Source organism: Panthera pardus, unplaced genomic scaffold, assembly GCF_024362965.1.
Source record: "Panthera pardus isolate Hobbes unplaced genomic scaffold, ASM2436296v1 HiC_scaffold_7, whole genome shotgun sequence".
NCBI classification, from domain to species: domain Eukaryota; kingdom Metazoa; phylum Chordata; class Mammalia; order Carnivora; family Felidae; genus Panthera; species Panthera pardus.
Window position 1 is genome coordinate 71302320 of NW_026527002.1, and position 17115 is coordinate 71319434.

Consider the following 17115-nt stretch of genomic DNA (forward strand, 5'->3'; position numbering starts at 1 on the left):
TCTCACCATCACTAAGTTCCTGTTATTACCTTACAGTAACACACGGCCCTACTGATGCCTGACAATCCTTCGAGGAAGTGTCAAGACTAGCAAATGGTATGAGGTTTGTAGAGTACCGTGTATCCCATTGAGGAAAGCACTACAAACACACAAGGTAATGTTTTATTAATCTACTTAACCTGATTTCCTTGAAACACAGAGAGTGATTTTGATGGATGAATCAACCAACCCAAGATTAATAGCTTGGTTTACTACGCTCATTTCTCTTTCCAAGCCACAAGCCAAAATAAACTCACTCTCAATTTATAACTTTGCAAAACGTGCTCTCGCGTATCGACTCCTGAATCCACTGTGGTTATTAAAAGCGTGGTTGCATCCAGCAGGACGGGCCAGGTTACGCTGTGGTAACAAACAGCCCCGGGGTCTCGGCCCCAATGATGACCACAGTGGTCATTCTGGGATCGACAGGATGAGACCAGCAATTCCATCTTTCTGGACTATACCTGACAATCTGGATTGAGCAGCTCTGTGGCTGACATCAGTTTAACGGATACGATCTCCTCTCTTCCTTCTCCAACCACCTACAGAGCTGTCTTGCAGGGCTGCAGTGTGGATTAGATGTGACAGTGTTTGTTATATACCCAGGATACTGCCCAGCAGACAAGCAGCAGTCAGTTAACGATAATGATAGCTAGTATCAATATCATTGCCATTATCCCTATTCCTCTCCAAATAATAATCATGATGTTATTATTAAAATTCTCATATGGTTCTTGAAACTGTCTGCACACTGGAATCACCCAGAGAGTTTAAAATCTATTAATGCTGTGTCCCACCCCCAGAGTTGGTAAATTAATTCATTTAGACTATGTCCTGAGGGCTTTGGAATTTTATCTTATCTTATCTATCTCATCTTATCTTATGTCAATGAGAGAAAGAGAGAGCATGCAACTGGGAGAGGGGCAGAGAGAGAGGGAGACAGACAGAATCCCAAGCAGACTCCATGCTGTCAGTGCAGAGCCTGTTGTGGGGCTCAAACTCACAAACCATGAGATCATGACCTGAGCCAAAGTTGGACACTTAACCGACTGAGACACTCAGCCACCCCTGGGCTTTGGAATTTTAAAAGATCCCCAGGTGATTCTAATGTACAGACAAGTTTGAGAACCACTGTCCCACAGGCACCCATGTTCATATCTATTCTTACATATATTTCCATGTGCGTGCATTCACACAGGTGCATATACAAGCTGGCCAGGTTCCACGAATCCTATGTGGTGGTCACATCAGTCAGGATGAGTTAGGTTATGCTGTGTAACAAAGAGCCCCTAAATACCAGTCCTAGTGACAACCACAGTAGTCACCCTCTACAGTCAACAAGGTGAGCCCAGCAATCCCACCTGACAGCTAAGCCTATGCATCTACCCTCATGTCTTTCCTGCTTCCTCTTTTTACTTCACACTTTTTCTAAGGTCCAGTTTAACAAGTTTGCCAGGCCCAGCATAAATCAGAAGCAAAAAAATATACTGGCATGGACAGACTGTTCAGAGGAGGACCACTGAAGACTATGTAATGGAGACTATGCTTCATTCATCTATCCCCAGGCCCTGAAACATGGTAGGCAACCTAATATAAATCCATTATTATCCATAGTAGCCTGAAAAAAAAAATGGAAAGCAGACACAAGAACTCAAAAAGCACAGCTGCTAAGCTGAAAGTCTTATATGTCAACTTGGCACTGACCACCATTTTGATTTCCCCATTTTTGTTAATTTCCCTCAGGATGAAACTATATCCAGTGGGATGGAAGTGAGGTCAGGAGATCTGTGAACAGACCAGTGTTCTTTCAGTGGGCAGCAAAGTGCACGACACGCATGGTAGGTTAGGGAGCAGTAAGAACAGGTCATTTTGGGGCACCTGGGTGGCTCAGTCAGTTGAGCAGCCGGATGACTTTGGCTCAGGTCATGATCCCACGGTTCGTGAATTCGAGCCCCACATCGAGCACCCTGCTGTCAGCACAGAGCCCGCCTCAGATTATCTGTCCCCCTTTTTCTCTCTGCCCCGCCCCTACTCGCTCGCGAGCGTGCTCTCTCTCTCTCTCTCTCTCAAAAGTAAATTGAAAAAAAAAAAAGGAACACAGACATTTTGCCAGCAGCACACACATGAGTTATGGTAAACCATCTCCTGCTCTGCTGGATGTTCTATCTCTGCAGAGTCTGGAGAAAACCAAAAAACCCAGTTCATATGCCCTTGTTTTGGGGACAGTTTAAGAATCACACTGGCTTTACATAAACTCTTCATCAAAACAAATATATTCTGTATTTTGAATACATGAGTTCTCTCGAGCCCAGGGGAAAGAAGCATTGTATACAATTACATAATAGTTACCCTACTACTTTAAAACCAAGTGGAAGCCTTAGGCAGCCAAGTCAGAAGGGGACAGAAGTCATTTTTGTAAAATTATCTGAATGCAACCATCTCTTCTGATGCATTGGAGTTGACAATGGTTCTGCTCTTCTCAGAAGCTCATTCAATTATAGGTTGCTTATCTGGACCTGGGAGAGTTTTCCTCCCATCTAGAGTTAGTTAAGGAAAAGAAAAAAAAAAAAAAAAAGCAGGCAGAATTCCGTTAATAAAAGCCTGAAATGAAAAGTGGTAACTACTCCCAAGGCCCTGCTTATTGTAGAGGAGTCATTAGACAAACCTTTGTAGGGTCCCTGTTAACGATCTATTTGCTCTGCAACCGTCACAAGAAGGAGAAGTAGGGAATGTGGGATGCACAGCCTCAAAACACCTCACTCTCTTAGACGTGTGGCTGTTGGCAAGCAACTCAACCTCTCTGAACTTGTTTGCTCATCTGTGAAATGGAAATACCTACTCGACAGGGACAGTATAAGAACTAACTGAGGAAAACGTATAAAGTGCCTAGCGTTCAAAAAATGTAGTAAATGCCTTTCCTCTGATCGCTGCCAAAGTCTCAGAGTGCTCACTACAATGTGGAGCTTTTTAAGAGAAAGGCCTTTTCTTTTTTTTTTTTTTTTTTTTTTTTTTTTTTAAGAGAAGGGACCTTGCTGTTCCTCCTACGCGCCCACATCCTACACACTGCCCCCCTTAAGAGACTGTAGTTGCCTCTTCAACATCATTTCTTCCCACCAAGCAGCATCCTTCCGTCATTCGGTCCTCATTCCCAGTTCCAGGGATGGGGCCTGACTGATCTAAGGCAATCAATGTTATCCTATTTCCTCTGCCGCCATGATGGTTTGAGATGGATCATCCTCAGACGATGACCCAACCAGAAGGGAGCTCAGAAATTTTGTGCTATGGCCCTGGGGAGAGATGGCAGCTCTCCCCCCGTGGATGTGATCAAACAAACACGTGGGCTGAGAAGTACCAGCAGCCAGACCACCACGTTAGACAGCTCTGCTCTGCACTTCCTGGATTTTCACCTAATTTTCCTGAGGTCTGCTGGCGTTGGAACAATACAGAAGCCCTGCTGGCAACCCTGTCACTACTATGAAGGGAGTCAACCTGAGAACAAAGCCAACAGACACAAGGGCAGAGCCCAGAGGATCACAAAGAAATGAAGCCAGAGCCCTGATCAAAGCGTACCCGGAACCTATCCCACTTCTTCACCTTTTGGTTATGTGAACCACTCAACTGCTCCCATCAATTATCCAGTTTGAACTAGGCTTTCTGTCGCTTACAACTCAAAGCACCCTAACTGACACATCCTCATGCATGGCTGAATGAATCACCGAGCAAGAGATTGTGCAGAAACATCATCACTCTTCCGAAGATTTAACTCAGATTTCAAGTTTCCTGGGAGCAAGAGCCCTCACTGATCTTGGTCAGCCAGCATCCCAGGCTTAAGAGAGTTTCTGGACACAGGCCCTCAATAAATACTTCTTTAAATAGGTGAATGGAATGAAACTAACAATATCACCCGGAATTTCAGAACCTTTTAAAACCCTACACTCCAGACGTATCTGGATCAGAGGAACGTGATGAGGGGGCTGAGAGCCATCAGTAAGGCCTGAGCTCAAATCACAGATCCAGCTGGACGTCGGCGTCCTCCCCTGCCAAATGAGCATATTAATACCTACCTTCCTGGGCAAGGAGAGCCATGCAAACACACCCAAGGTTGCATTCCAGAAATAGGTATGTGCCTCTTTCTTTTGGCTAACACTGTTTCATATCGTGAGTTCTAGTCTGAGGTTCAGGAAACGGGATCATCACGTGGACACAATGTGGGCCAAACTGCAGATCACCCAGCAGAGCCAGGCCTGGGAGAGCGAGGACAGGTAATGTGGACCCCGAGCCTCCCACCCCTCAACATACTGCCATTCCCTTCAGGAAAGGGAGCTTGGGCAGAGGGCATATATCAACAAGGCCTTCCGGCCGCGACGCTTCCTCTTTGCTTTGCTGGTAGCTTCCTGACAGAAGCTGGGGACGGGGACCGGAGCAATCGGCAGTCCCCGCGCATCCCTAGCTGCTGCTGACCTAACCATTTACTGGTGAGGTGGAGCTCAGCTACACGGTCGGCTGCAGGAGGGTAGGGGCCTTGCCTCGTTCACCGGTACAGCCCCAGCACCCAGAATGCACTCAGTGAAAGATCACCTGAGCACATGGGTGAAGGAGTGAGTGGATGCACAAAGTGACGAAATCAGGATTCTCAGAAGAGAACAGTAGTAAAGCCCTATTAGTGCTCAGACTGCTGATTATGAAGCTGGCAAACCCAACGCCCAGAAATGAGAGGCTGGCACCTGGGGACTCAATTCTGGCCCTAGGACTCCCGTGCCCAGGTCTGAGCCACAGATCCCTTCTCTGACAAATAACCATTATCAAGATTAAATAAGAATTTTTTTAATGTTTATTATTTTTGAGACAGAGACAGAGCGTGAGCAGGGGAGGGCCGGGGGGGTTGGGCACAGAATTGGAAGCAGGCTTCAAGCTCTGAGCTGTCAGCACAGAGCCCCAGGCGAGGCTCGAACTCAAGAACCACGAGATCATGACCTGAGCTGAAGTCAGACGCTTAACCGACTGAACCACCCAGTGGCTCACAATTTTTTTTTAACGCAGCTACACAGAGGGAGAAAAGGTTGACAGAATATATAGCAAGATATTAATAACAATTAGCTTTTGATGATAAGATTATGGGAGGATATTTATTTTTCGCTTTTGTGTAAATTTTCAGATTTTCTATAGTGAACATAAATAAACTGTCCAGTAACAATAAAGTGAACACAAAAGAGGGGAGACACCAATCCAAGCAACTAGCCCCAGTGCCTTAGACATAAAGCAAGGACCCAGCAAAGGTTCCATTTCTAGGAATGCCCTTCACACATCTGGAAACAGCTCTCATATGTCTCCCATTTCTTAAGTATTTCAGCTAATTTACTGTCACCCTTACAGGACTTGATTTCCAGGCTCTCTTTTATCCTCCCTTCTCTGCAAAGGCTCCATCTGTTAAAACCCCACTCTGGGTATTGTATAAACCAGCTCACAGAATCAGCAGCACTCTCCCGTTTGCTCATTCATCTGTTAATTCATTCACTGAGTAAACACCCCTTAAAAACCTACTCTATTGGACATCCTTGCTCTTACTTACCCACCCCGCCCCCATTCACACACGGTTCCCAGATTTTCCTGGGGAACACCCACCTCCCCTCACCTCAGTCCCTGTGCTCTGGGGGGTGCAGACCCTACCCTCAGCTCCTTCAGGGGGCGGGCACTCGATCCAGGATGGCCAATCAGAGCATCGCATTCTCTTAAGCCACAGGGATTGGTTCCCGAGGGGCATGTTGCCCAGATAAGACCAATCAGAAACAGAGACTCAATTCGGGGACTTTTCTTTAACCGTTGAAAACGTGACCTTTTTATTCCCTTCTGCCAGAACTGCTGAGAGCCGTCTTGCCACCACAATCGAGAAAGAAACGGTAGGTGATGCTGAGGGTTGCAGAAAAACTGTGTAAGCCTTAGCAACACCCTTGAAACCTCCATGCGTTAATTTCCATCCCTAGACTTTTCAAGGACATAAATCCCCTTTCTGGGGAAGCCGGTTCAAGTCAGGGTCCTGCTTTGAGGTCAAAAGAGTCCTGACTGATGAAATCCGAAGGGCTGTGACATAGGCTGCACGCTGGCTATGCACAGAGGAAGCGAGATGATCCATGCCACCTTTCCTGGCACTCAGTGCGATGTGGAGACAGCTACAAACAGCTACAATTATTTAAAGCCGGTAAGATAATTGCTTTAATTAAGTACGACATGGAACAAGAGGAACATGGGGGGGGGGGGGGGCGGGGGGAGAGCCAGGAAAGGCCTCCAACAAGAAAGAGCATTTAAACGTACCCTGCATCTGCATTCAGGCAGCAGAGACAGAATTACTATTTGGGGAGTCAAGAGAACACGGCTGATACACATCCAGCTCCCAGTAAACCAAACCCACTACAACCCACATGACACACGGGCGGTGATACTTAAAGCACTTACGGGCACTCTCTGAACAAGCCCACAACACAGCATCTCGAGAGACGGCAAAGTGCCAATGTCCAACAGCCCTCACTGGCAAGAATTTCATCTGAATGTTACAGACGATGTCACCCTCTTAAATAACTCTCAGGTCAGTTTTTGTGATTTGGATGCTACACAGCGTTCAGTTTTCACTCCAGCCCTCTTGCCTGTTTGGATTACTGTTGATCAAATCGCACAACATTGTAACAACAGCCCTCTCCAGATGAATAACCTGTTTACCACATTTGTTACCAAATGATAAGGGAGAGGGAAGAGAGCACGTGTCTGGTTCCCTAAAACACTGCATGATGGGTTGGGTTAGAAATATGGCCGCAGGGAACAACACTGGCAACAATAAAAGAACCTCTGGGAACATCTATTCTGCTAAGAAAGGCCTTGAAGGCCAGTCTTCGTAAGGGAGCAAAGCCAGTGTCCCTCAGACCTCTGACAATGCGTACATAACAGAAGTTGGGAAGATACTTAATGAATCAGAAAAGGATACCGCAAACAAATTCTCCTGGGTCTTTGCTGCTTCTAAACACATCAGCGATTCATTTGGTCCACAAATACAGCTCCAAGTTTCCAGGGCAAAGAATACTACAGATGGAAAAATTAACACTGACAAAAACTTCCGTGTGGTCTCAAGAGAAGTGCTAGGGTCGAGTGGCAGGAGGGCGAAAGGCTTGAGAACCCTTCCAGGTAGTCTGGATTTCTCGGAAGCAGCTGGGTCACCTCTGCTCTAAAAACACTTGAAAGAGTGCTGTTGACTGCACAAAGACTTCACTTCCCTTCTCCTGAAAATGCGACTATGACTATGATCACAAGTTCAAGTTCACTGGGCAACTGCTAGGATCCAGGCAGAGCCTACAAACAGGGAGACCCAGGCGTACCGGCTCGAGAGGACTGAGCCTGAAACCACAAGTACCTGTCGTTCAGCATATGCTCAGTAAACACTGGGAATTAGCGACCCCGAGAAGACTGCTAATCTCTTCTAAAAATGAGAGGGGCTTTTATGTTGAAAGCTCCCAAAGAGAAGTTTTTGTTAACTAGTTTGTTTTTTAACACAAAAAATAATATATGCTCATGTTTAAATATTCAAAAAAAAAAAAAAAAAAGAGGCACCTGGGTGGCTCTGTTGGTTGAGTGTCTGACTCTTGATTTTGGCTCAGGTCATAATCTCAGAGTTGTGAGATCGAGTCCTGAGTCAGGCTCTACACTGAGTGTGGAGCCTGTTTAGGATTAGGATTCTCCTTCTCTCTCTCTCTCTCTCTCTCTCTCTCTCTCTGCCCCCCCCTCTAAAAAATTTTTAAAACGTTTTAAAAATTTAAAAAAAAAAGAATTCAGAAAATAGAAAAGATACACAACAAGGCATCTTCCATCTGCCCTAGAGCACAATCCGGTAGCCTTTTCCCCCAAGAGGTGAACAGTATTCCCCACAACCACCTCCTTCTTGGTATCTGCCAGTAATAATCGATGCGTAATCAAGCACATGAGGTGTGTGGACTTACTTGTATCTCCTACTTTTTACCCCCCACACATGGTGGGAACATATCACATACACTTTTCTGCATTTGTCTTTTTTTTTTTTTAACTTAAGATTGTATCCTGGAGGGGCGCCTGGGTGGTTTAGTCGGTTAAGCCTCCGACTCTTGACTGTAGCCCACGTTATGATCTCACGGTTTGTGGGATCAAGTCCCACATTGGGCTCTGCACTGCCTGCTTAGTATTCTATCTCTCCCTCTGTCTGCCCCTCCCACTCATATTCTCTCTCTCTCTCTCTCTCAAAATAAGTAAATAAACTTAAAAAAAAAAAAAAAGAGAGAATGTATCCTGGAGATCACAGCTTCTTAGCACACATGACCTTCTATTTTAAACAGTGGCCAAGTATCCCACTGTAAGAACATACCGTAACTGATTGAATCAATCCCCTGCCAACATACATTTCAGCTGCTTCCTCGATCTTGCTTTTATTATAAACGACGCTGCAAGGCACGTACATGACATATATCTTCACATACCCCATGGATGACTATAGGAAAGATACGACAGGATAAAATCTTTGAAGTAAAATCGCAGGGCCAAGCACTCAGAAAACGCAGATAGTGCCATATTGCCCTTACTGTCACTGTCCCCAATTGTGTGACAAGTATGCCCATTTCTCCACCCATACTCACAAAACGTTGTTTCGTGTTTTTAAATACAAGGGAAGAAAGAGCACCAGAGCTCTAGTCTTGTCCCCCTGGCTCTCCCTGCCCCTGTGATATCACACATGACATTACTACTTCCTGTAAGACCCACCCATGATGCACAACCCAGAAATCCCAGTGTAAAGACAGAATGCACATCAGAGCCACTGGGGTGCTGAAGCCAGCTCACACCAGCTCAGGTGAGCTGAGTGGACACCTTTCTTCCCGATTCTGGGTTCAGGGACATCACGCTTGTAGCTCGAAACTGGACATGGGAAGCATCTGTACCATAGAAATCAGCAAATGCTACAAAGCAAGGCTTCTTTTTTAGAAGCCCCCCCAGAGGGACCCTGGTCACACATATCACACATCAATGCACACCTACAGTGGAAACCGAGCCTCAGCCATCTCTCTCTGAATACTGCCACCAGCAAGAGGGCCACAGATTCTTGTGACTTGGTCACAAATTCTTGGAACCTAAGGACTGGAGAAGATCTGAAGGGATATCTAATAGTCGTGTCTCTTTTGTCATTATGTCTTTGAATACTGCCTTTCCCCAGCCCATCTGTCTAGGCATAAGCAATATCCTCCTAGTTCCTCTTCTATGCCTCCTTACCATTCTTGTGTATTCGCATCTCATTATTGTTTAGTGCTTATTTTTGAGGACAGTCTACAGTGTAACAATTACACACATAAATTAATTAATCAATTAATACTTTTTAAAAAGGCTCTCAAGTGCTCAGTTTCACAATGGACCCAAGTCTCATTTCTAGACCTACTGTGACATTTCAACCTTAACACCCAGATTCCATGGCCTGTTCCTGGGCACAAAACCCCACAAGTTGTCATGACTTCAGCCCACGTATCCAATTGACTTAATTTTCTCTCTTCATCTCTGACACTAAAGGACTTCCCTTTCTGATGAGCTCCCCTAGGTACAAGTCTTACATTTTAGTCCACTCTGTGTTCATATCACGAAAGACACAAATCAGCATAGTCCCCCATGCTGGCAGAGTGTTCTAGGTCTGCAAGTGTAACATAACCACCTACCCGTGCTTGAGTTCTGTGCACATTACAGTGGCGGCTTACTCAAGGGTAAGCTTCCAAAGTCAGCATGGATATGAACACCGGAAGCAGTCAAAATTCTCCTTGAAAAGCCCGTAATAAAGCTTCACAATGGACACTGACAAACCGTCTCCCAACACAGGTCCAACACAGGCTGTGTCCCTTCAGCACTGGATTTGGTGTCTTGGGTTGAGCACCAGAAAGAAATAGCTAGCTTGGATTTCAGAGCTGCGTTGTAGGATAATTAAAATCTATAAATACAAGACACACCCTTGATGGCATAGATGCTCATACTCCAAAAAGCCACAGGAACAAAGAGTGACAGAAGGAACAGCAGATCTGTGTCTCATTCACACTCACTCCAAGAAAGAGACGCCTGTTGGGTGGAATGACAGGATCACCCACGCTATTTAAAGTGTTATTTTTATCTGTACTTTGTTTTTGTTGAGCAAGTATATTTGGATCTGGAGAAGTGTGAAGCAATAATCTATGACAGGATGGATCCAGGACTTTTGTAAGTCAGAACAGTGGTTAGCCCTGGGGCAGGACTCACTGTGAAGGGGCATGAGAGAATGTCCTGGAGAGAGAAAAATCTTGAATGCCCTGTCTAGGTGGTGACAAGATGGGGTGACATATTAAGAATTCATAAAGGGGCATCTGGCTGGCTCAGTGGGTAGAGCATATGACTCTTTATCTTGGGTTTTTAAGTTCGAGCCCCACACTGGGTGTAGAGATTATTTAAAAATAAAATCTCTGGGGAGGGGGCTCCTGGGTAGCTCAGTTGGTTAAGCCTCTGACTCTTGATTTTGGCTCAGGTCATTATCTCACACTTTGTGGGTTCGAGTCCCGTGTCAGGCTCTGCAGGGCTCTCTCCCCCATCTCTCTCGGTACCTCGCCCACTCGCTCACTCTCTCTCTCTCTAAAATAAAATAAATAAGCTTTAAAAAAATAAAATAAAACCTTGGGGCACTTGGCTGGCTCAGTCAGTTGAGTATGCTACTCTTGATCTTGGGGTTGGGAATTTGAGCCCCCACGTTGGAAGTAGAGATTACTTAAAGATAAAATCTTTTTTAAAAATCCTAAAAATCTTAAAGTGCCTGGGTGGCTCAGTCGGTTAAGCGTCCAACTCTTGATTTCAGCTCAGGTTATGATCTCACGATTCCCGAAACCAAGCCCTACATCAGGCTCTGTGCTGACAGCATGGAGCCTCCTTGGGATTCTCTCTCTCCCTCTCTCTCTGCCCCTCCCCTGCTGGCACACGCACACGTGCCCTGTCTCCCTCAAAACAAATAAACATTTTTTTTTAAATCTTTAAAAAAAATAGATTTGTACATTTTACAGTGTGTAAGTTATACCTCAATTAAAATAAAAGTTACAGGCGTACATGAGAGACTACTCCACGACAGCTTGCCACCTGATCTCTATTTGACAGCTAAAGCTCTCTAGGGGCCAGCCAGCCGAACACAGGGTAGTAAGGACACCAGGAAGACAAGGGACAGAAGAGGCAGAAAAAGGAGTACCTGGCGGGGATAGCGGGTACCCAGGCTCATTTCTTTCTTTTCTTCTTTCTTTCCTTTTTTTTTTTTAAGTTTATTTTCTTTATTTTGAGAGAGACAGAGAGAGTGCAAGCGGGGTAGGGGCAGAGAAAGAGGGAGAATCTTAAGCAGGCTCTGCGCTACCAGCTCAGAGCCCACGAGGGGCTTGAACTCATGAAAGTGTGAGATTATGACCTGAGCTGAAATCAAGAGCCGGACATTTAACCAACTGAGCCACCCAGGCGCCCCAAGCTGGTTTTCCATGAGGGGCCTCCCAGCAGTTAAGTGCATTGGCTCTCCAGCCAGACTACTGGGATGCGATTACTGGCTCCACCCCTGCCATGGGCTGTCTGTGTCCCCACCAAATGTATGTGTCGGAACCTAATGCCCAAAAGGACAGCGTTAGGGGGCAGGGCCTTCAGGAGTGATTAGGTCCTGCGGAGGGAGCCCTCATGAATGGGATCAGCGCCCTGATAAAAGAGACCCCAGAGAGCTCCCTCACCATTTCTGCCATGTGAGTTTACAGCAAAAGAATGGCCATCTGTGAATGAAAGTGGGCCTTCACCAGACACCAAATCTGCCGGCACCTTGATCTTGGACTTGTCAGCCTCCAGAAGTGGGAGAATTAAATTTCTGTTGTTTAATGCCCCCCAGTCTGTGGTATTCTGCTACAGGAGCCCAAATGGACTAAGATGACCCTTGCTACTGGAGTGAACTTGGGCAAGTTACTTCTCTTCTTTGATCCTCAAGTTTCTTTTGAAATTTAAACAAGATAATTCAAAGCTCTTGGCACAGCCTCTGCCATTCAACAGCATTCAATAACTGTCAACTTGTATTCCTGTTACTGACGACAAGAGGCTGAGAGCATCTTCTTTCCTCCAAAGTTCTTTTTTAAATTATCTTTTTAAGCTTTATTTATCTATTTTGAGAGAGAGAGCAAGGGAGGGGCAGAGAGAGAGAGAATCCCAAGCAGGCTCTACACCATCAGCACAGAACCTGACGCGGGGCTCGGTCCCACAAACCGTGAGATCGTGACCTGAGCCGAAACCAAGAGCAGGACGCTTCACCCACTGAGCCACCCAGGTGCCCCCTGTCTCCAAAATTCTTACTTAAATTAAAATTTTAAATAAATAAATAAAAATAAATTAATAATTTCACCTGATAACCTTGTAGGGTCTCAATAAATATTCGTGGAGTGAACGAAAGAAAGCACATGGATTCTAACTTCAACAGAGCGGCAGGTTCTTATTTCTACTAAACTGAAATCCATGTCCTGGCCTAATATTTCCATCCACTTTAATTTTTCTTCACAGCAAAGTGGTCAAGAGCACACGCTTGGAAGCAGATGGCCACGGTCACATCCAGCTGTTACTTACCAACTTGGTAACCTTGAACGTGTTGCTCAAATTCCAGGCCTCGGTGTCGTCTCCTGTAAAACAGAGTGACAGCAAGAATTAAGCACGCGACAAGAGACCTGAGCACAAGGTGAGCCCCCAGTAAATCCTAGACACTATTATTCTTTCCCATACTACAGACACTGTGAGAGAATAACTCCTCTCAATTCCATTTCTTCAGACCATCAGGGTTTACAGAGCATGTCTCACAAATATTTTTCTCATTTAATGTTCAAAATAGTGGTATGTATTACAAATAAAGAAATGGAGGTTCAGAGAAGTTAAGTAACTTGCTGACGGTTACACAGCAAAGAGCAAAGACCCAAACCAAAATCCTATGACCAAGGGATAGTTTGGCTAGACTGTGTGGTCCTGGGGACAGAGGGTGGGGCCAGGCTGTCCTTTTCAAATTCAGAATTCCAAGTTAAAGGATGCTGGAAGTCTGAGTTACAACAGGAGTATTTGGGCCCCAGCAAAATGCTCAGCTCAACTTGAGATCGAACTGGTCTGGATCATTCTATCCCTGAATCACTTTCTGTTTTAGGTTTCTTCACGGCTGAGGAAAGAAAACAAACTTATATAGAACACCAATCCCATCACCCTCAGCATCTCTTATAGCAGCAAAAACTTATGAATCAAAGGGAGTTTTCATAAAACCAAAGTCAAACAATATCCCATGGAACACAGTCGCCAGCGTTTAGCGTGCGGGTCAGAGCACGGTCTGCCGCGTCTAGACATTCTCATTATTGCATGGAAGAGATACAAACTGCCTTTCTCTGGCCTTTATTTTGATTAAATCTTTAGCTGCCTTAGTGTTTTCTCTTTGCTTTTCGGCGGGTGATGAATTACAGGAAGCTGATCCACTGGCCTCACTTTACTCACAAAAGGTCTGGAGGCTGAGCCCAATTGTGGTAGGAGAACACTACCGGCTGATCATGTCAGCCACCTGTGCTCTCCTGCCATCTCTCCTCTTGTCCCCCCCACCTCCCTCCCCCCCCCCCCCCACACACACAGGTTTCTTGTCCCTGTGGCATGAGTATGGTTTAAAATCCCTTTTATTTATTTTTTAGTTTTATTTTTGTATGTAACCTCTACACCCAATGCAGGGCTCAAACTCATGACCCCTGAGATCAAGAGTAGCCTGCTCCACTGACTGAGCCAGCAAGGTACCCTTAAAATCCCCCTTGTTTTAAATTTATTTTTGAGAGACAGAGCACAAACATTGGAGGGGCAGAAAGAGAGGGAGACACAGAATCCGAAGCAGGCTCCAGGCACTGAGCTGTCAGCACAGAGCCCAATGCGGGGCTCAGACCCACGAACTGTGAGATCATGACCTGAACCGAAGTCAGACACCCAACCAACTGAGCTACCCAGGCGCCCCTAAAATCCCCTTTTAAATCATGATCACAGAATTGCTTGGTGGCCAAAGAAAGAGATTTAATTTAAGAACCACATAAGCATACTCACAAGCTCTGTCCTTGAGTATGTACAACATGCCCCATGCCCTTCAGGGGCTCACATGCACACACACACTCACACCCCTCATCTACAGTTCTCCTGACTCCTCTCGCTATGTCTTCCAGTTACATAAAGGACTTTTTTCTCTTTCTTTCAAGTTTTTTTGACCAGATTTACAAAATAGAAAATGGAAATAAGTTGTTCACTTGGGAAAATTTTTAGGGCCTTGGGAAAATCCCAGAAATCAGAAAAAAAGGGGCACTAACTCACTCTCACAAAACCCGTTTTTTAAGAACACAAAGAGTAAGTTGACCATTACATCACCTAGGGACAAAATCCAGGAGACAGCATAAAGGTCCCCAGAAGGAAAGTGGTCGTCTCCAAACAAGGGTGACTTTTTTTCACTTCCATGATTCAGAGCAGAGAGAACGTGGACTATGGCTCTAGAAACCAGATCTGGCCTTGTCTCCTCTTTAGACTCACACTATGGGGCTCCAGTCCCTTCTCAGTCTCTCAAAGCTGTGTGACTTTCGGCAAGGCAATGAACGTCCCTGAGCTCCTGTAGCCTCTGCTGTAAAGTGAGAATACTCATTCTCTCAAGAACTAGCTACTGAGCACCTATGATGGGCCAAGCATGTGACCATGTGGCAAGGAGTTAATTCCAGGAATTAAATCTTCCCAGCCAGCCAGGAGCTTTCATGGATTAGTGGGGCAATTATAGGCAGACAAGCAATTACAATGGAGTATGAAAAACTGTTACAACTGTGGTGGGTACAGTGTTGGGCAATCATAGAAAAGGGTATTTAACTCAGCAGGGGATGGGAAGTGTTGGGTATAAGAAAGGCTTCCCCAAGGAGGTGATATCTAAGCTGAAAACAAAAAGACAAGTTAGACTTTGCCCAGCCCAGATAGGAGGGGATCCAAGCAGAATTGACCACACATGCAGGTGCCTGGGTGGCTCAGTAGGTTAAGCGCCCTACTTCGACTCAGGTCACGACCTCGCAGTCTGTGAGTTTGAGCCCAGCGACGGGCTCTGTACTGACAGCTGAGAGCCTGGGGCCTGCTTCGGATTCTGTGTCTCTCCCTCTCTCTGCCCCTTCCCCGTTCACACTGTGTGTGTGTCTCTGTCAAAAAAAAAAAAAAAAAAAAAAAAAAAAAAAAAAATCACAGCATATGCAAAGGCCCGCAGGCTAACTTGCTGGTTCCTTACTGGTTCACATGGTCAAGGACAAGAGACAGGAAGAGAAGATGTAGGATATACAGACCTGGATATGCAGGCAGGTAGGCTTGCCAAGGTAACTTCCCTGGACTAGGTAACCTCCTGAGGTCCCTCTGTCCCCTAAGGGCTGGTTCTGTGGTTTTCTGAGACCTCAGGTCCTCCTGCCCTGAGAGCCCTTTCATCAGCATGCAGGAGCCCCTGGGTCCACTCCAGGGCACGAAGGAAGTCCCAACCACCCAACGTGGGCCCTTCTCCTTCCTCTTTCTTTTCCCCTCAGGAGTGGCTGGACAGAGTGATTCAAAGAGGAAACTGTCTTTTATTTGTCATTTGTTTCTAAAAATAAAAAATAAAAAAAAAACAAAACAAACACCCAGACCTCACACATACAGTCTGTCTTCCCACCGACCCCTTTTTCCCACCCAGCCCCTGAGCTAGCTGAAGAAATGCTGGAATTACCTGTGTCTCTGCCTCCTTCAGGTCATTTTAAGCTACCTGAGGGCTAACACTGAGTTTGGTCACCCTGTTAGTCCCAGCACCTGGGATTCTGCCTGATGCATAGTAGGTCCTCAAAAATGCATACAGGACTGAACTGATTTTCTCTTTCTGCAAATGAACACACATCGAGATGCCCCCTCTCCCCCAGCAGCTCTGGGGCCAGGCTAGAAGACCTACAGACCCCAAGGGGCCACCTCGACACTTTCCCCCACTGCTCTACAGACGAATCTGGGGGCTGAGTGAAGCCCCACCTGGACACTGACGATCCCCTCGTTATACCAGTGAAGAATCCCAGGTCCAAAAGAGTGACTGACTTGCCCAAGTCTTAGCAAATGCAACATAATATTTTTAAAAGGCCACAAGATTATTTTTAAAAAAATTTTTCTGATGTTTATTTATTTTTGAGACAGAGACAGAATGTGGGTGGGTTAGGGGGCAGAGAGAGAAGGAGGCACAGAATCTGAAGGAGGTTCCAGGTTCACGCAGGGCTCAAACTCATGAGTGGTGAGATCATGACCTGAGCCGAAGTCAGACGCTCAACCGACTGAGCCACCCAGGTGCCCTGTAAGGCCACAACGTTCTTAAGGGAAAGGCTCTACCAGAAATGTTAATTTATTTTCAGAGAAAATGTTTAACGTTGACAGAACTAATGGAAGCTTTTTTTTTCCCCCCCTCCACCAATTACACCGTAAGATCCCTGGGTTTTTCTAGGCAGGACTAAAATTTCCCATTGAAGCAAATCTATTTGTGAAGATGACCATGGATATTTTAGGGACTGGGTATGTTTTCGATTATGGATCATTTTTTTAGGATAACTCTCCATTATGTGATCTCAGGCTATAACAATGTTTAAAGAAAAGTTGAGCTCCCCAAACCACTTGATTCCTTCGTTGTTGGTTTTTTTTAATGTTTTGATGTTAAACCATTTTACATCAAAGACATCAGAGACGATCTTGAAAGACGCCATTTCAACCTATAATCCCTCCACAAAAGAATTCCTCATAATTCTCCGTGTCTTTAATTTTTTTTTATTCACAGATCTGTTCTCTGTATATATGTATGTATTTCATTAAAAGGAATTAACCTCTAGTGTAGAAGTTCCCTAAATAGTCTTTTTTATTTTTTCCCTAAAAAAAAAAAAAAAAAAAAACCCAAACCTTAAGCAAGTCACTGGCATGATAAATGCCGCAGAGCACAACCCGGGGAAACGTTAAGTGCACCGGGACATTCTGGGTCGGAGACATTTAGGGCAA

The 17115-nt window shown here is 45.4% G+C and overlaps 1 protein-coding gene and 1 long non-coding RNA gene across 6 annotated transcripts in view; one reads left to right on the top strand and one right to left on the bottom strand.

Moving 5' to 3' along the window:
* CYRIB (CYFIP related Rac1 interactor B) overlaps positions 1 to 12741 on the bottom strand; it is a 104420-nt gene extending 91679 nt beyond the window's left edge. The window contains exon 1 of one of the 4 annotated variants that reach the window (XM_019459842.2): positions 12673 to 12741. The gene's annotated coding sequence lies outside the window, so the exon portion shown is untranslated. The remainder of the gene's footprint in view (positions 1 to 12672) is intronic. The other 3 variants (XM_019459847.2, XM_019459845.2, XM_019459850.2) reach the window with 3 other exon arrangements.
* On the top strand, positions 5861 to 13499 carry LOC109273123 (uncharacterized). Of its 2 annotated transcripts, XR_002082779.2 has the most exons (4): positions 5861 to 5936; positions 6021 to 6235; positions 12610 to 12781; positions 13235 to 13499. It is a non-coding gene; the product is annotated as an uncharacterized LOC109273123 (long non-coding RNA). The 2 variants fall into 2 exon arrangements; XR_002082780.2 differs by lacking the exon at positions 6021 to 6235 and having other exon boundaries at positions 5915 to 5936.
* The last annotated feature ends 3616 nt before the right edge of the window (positions 13500 to 17115 follow it).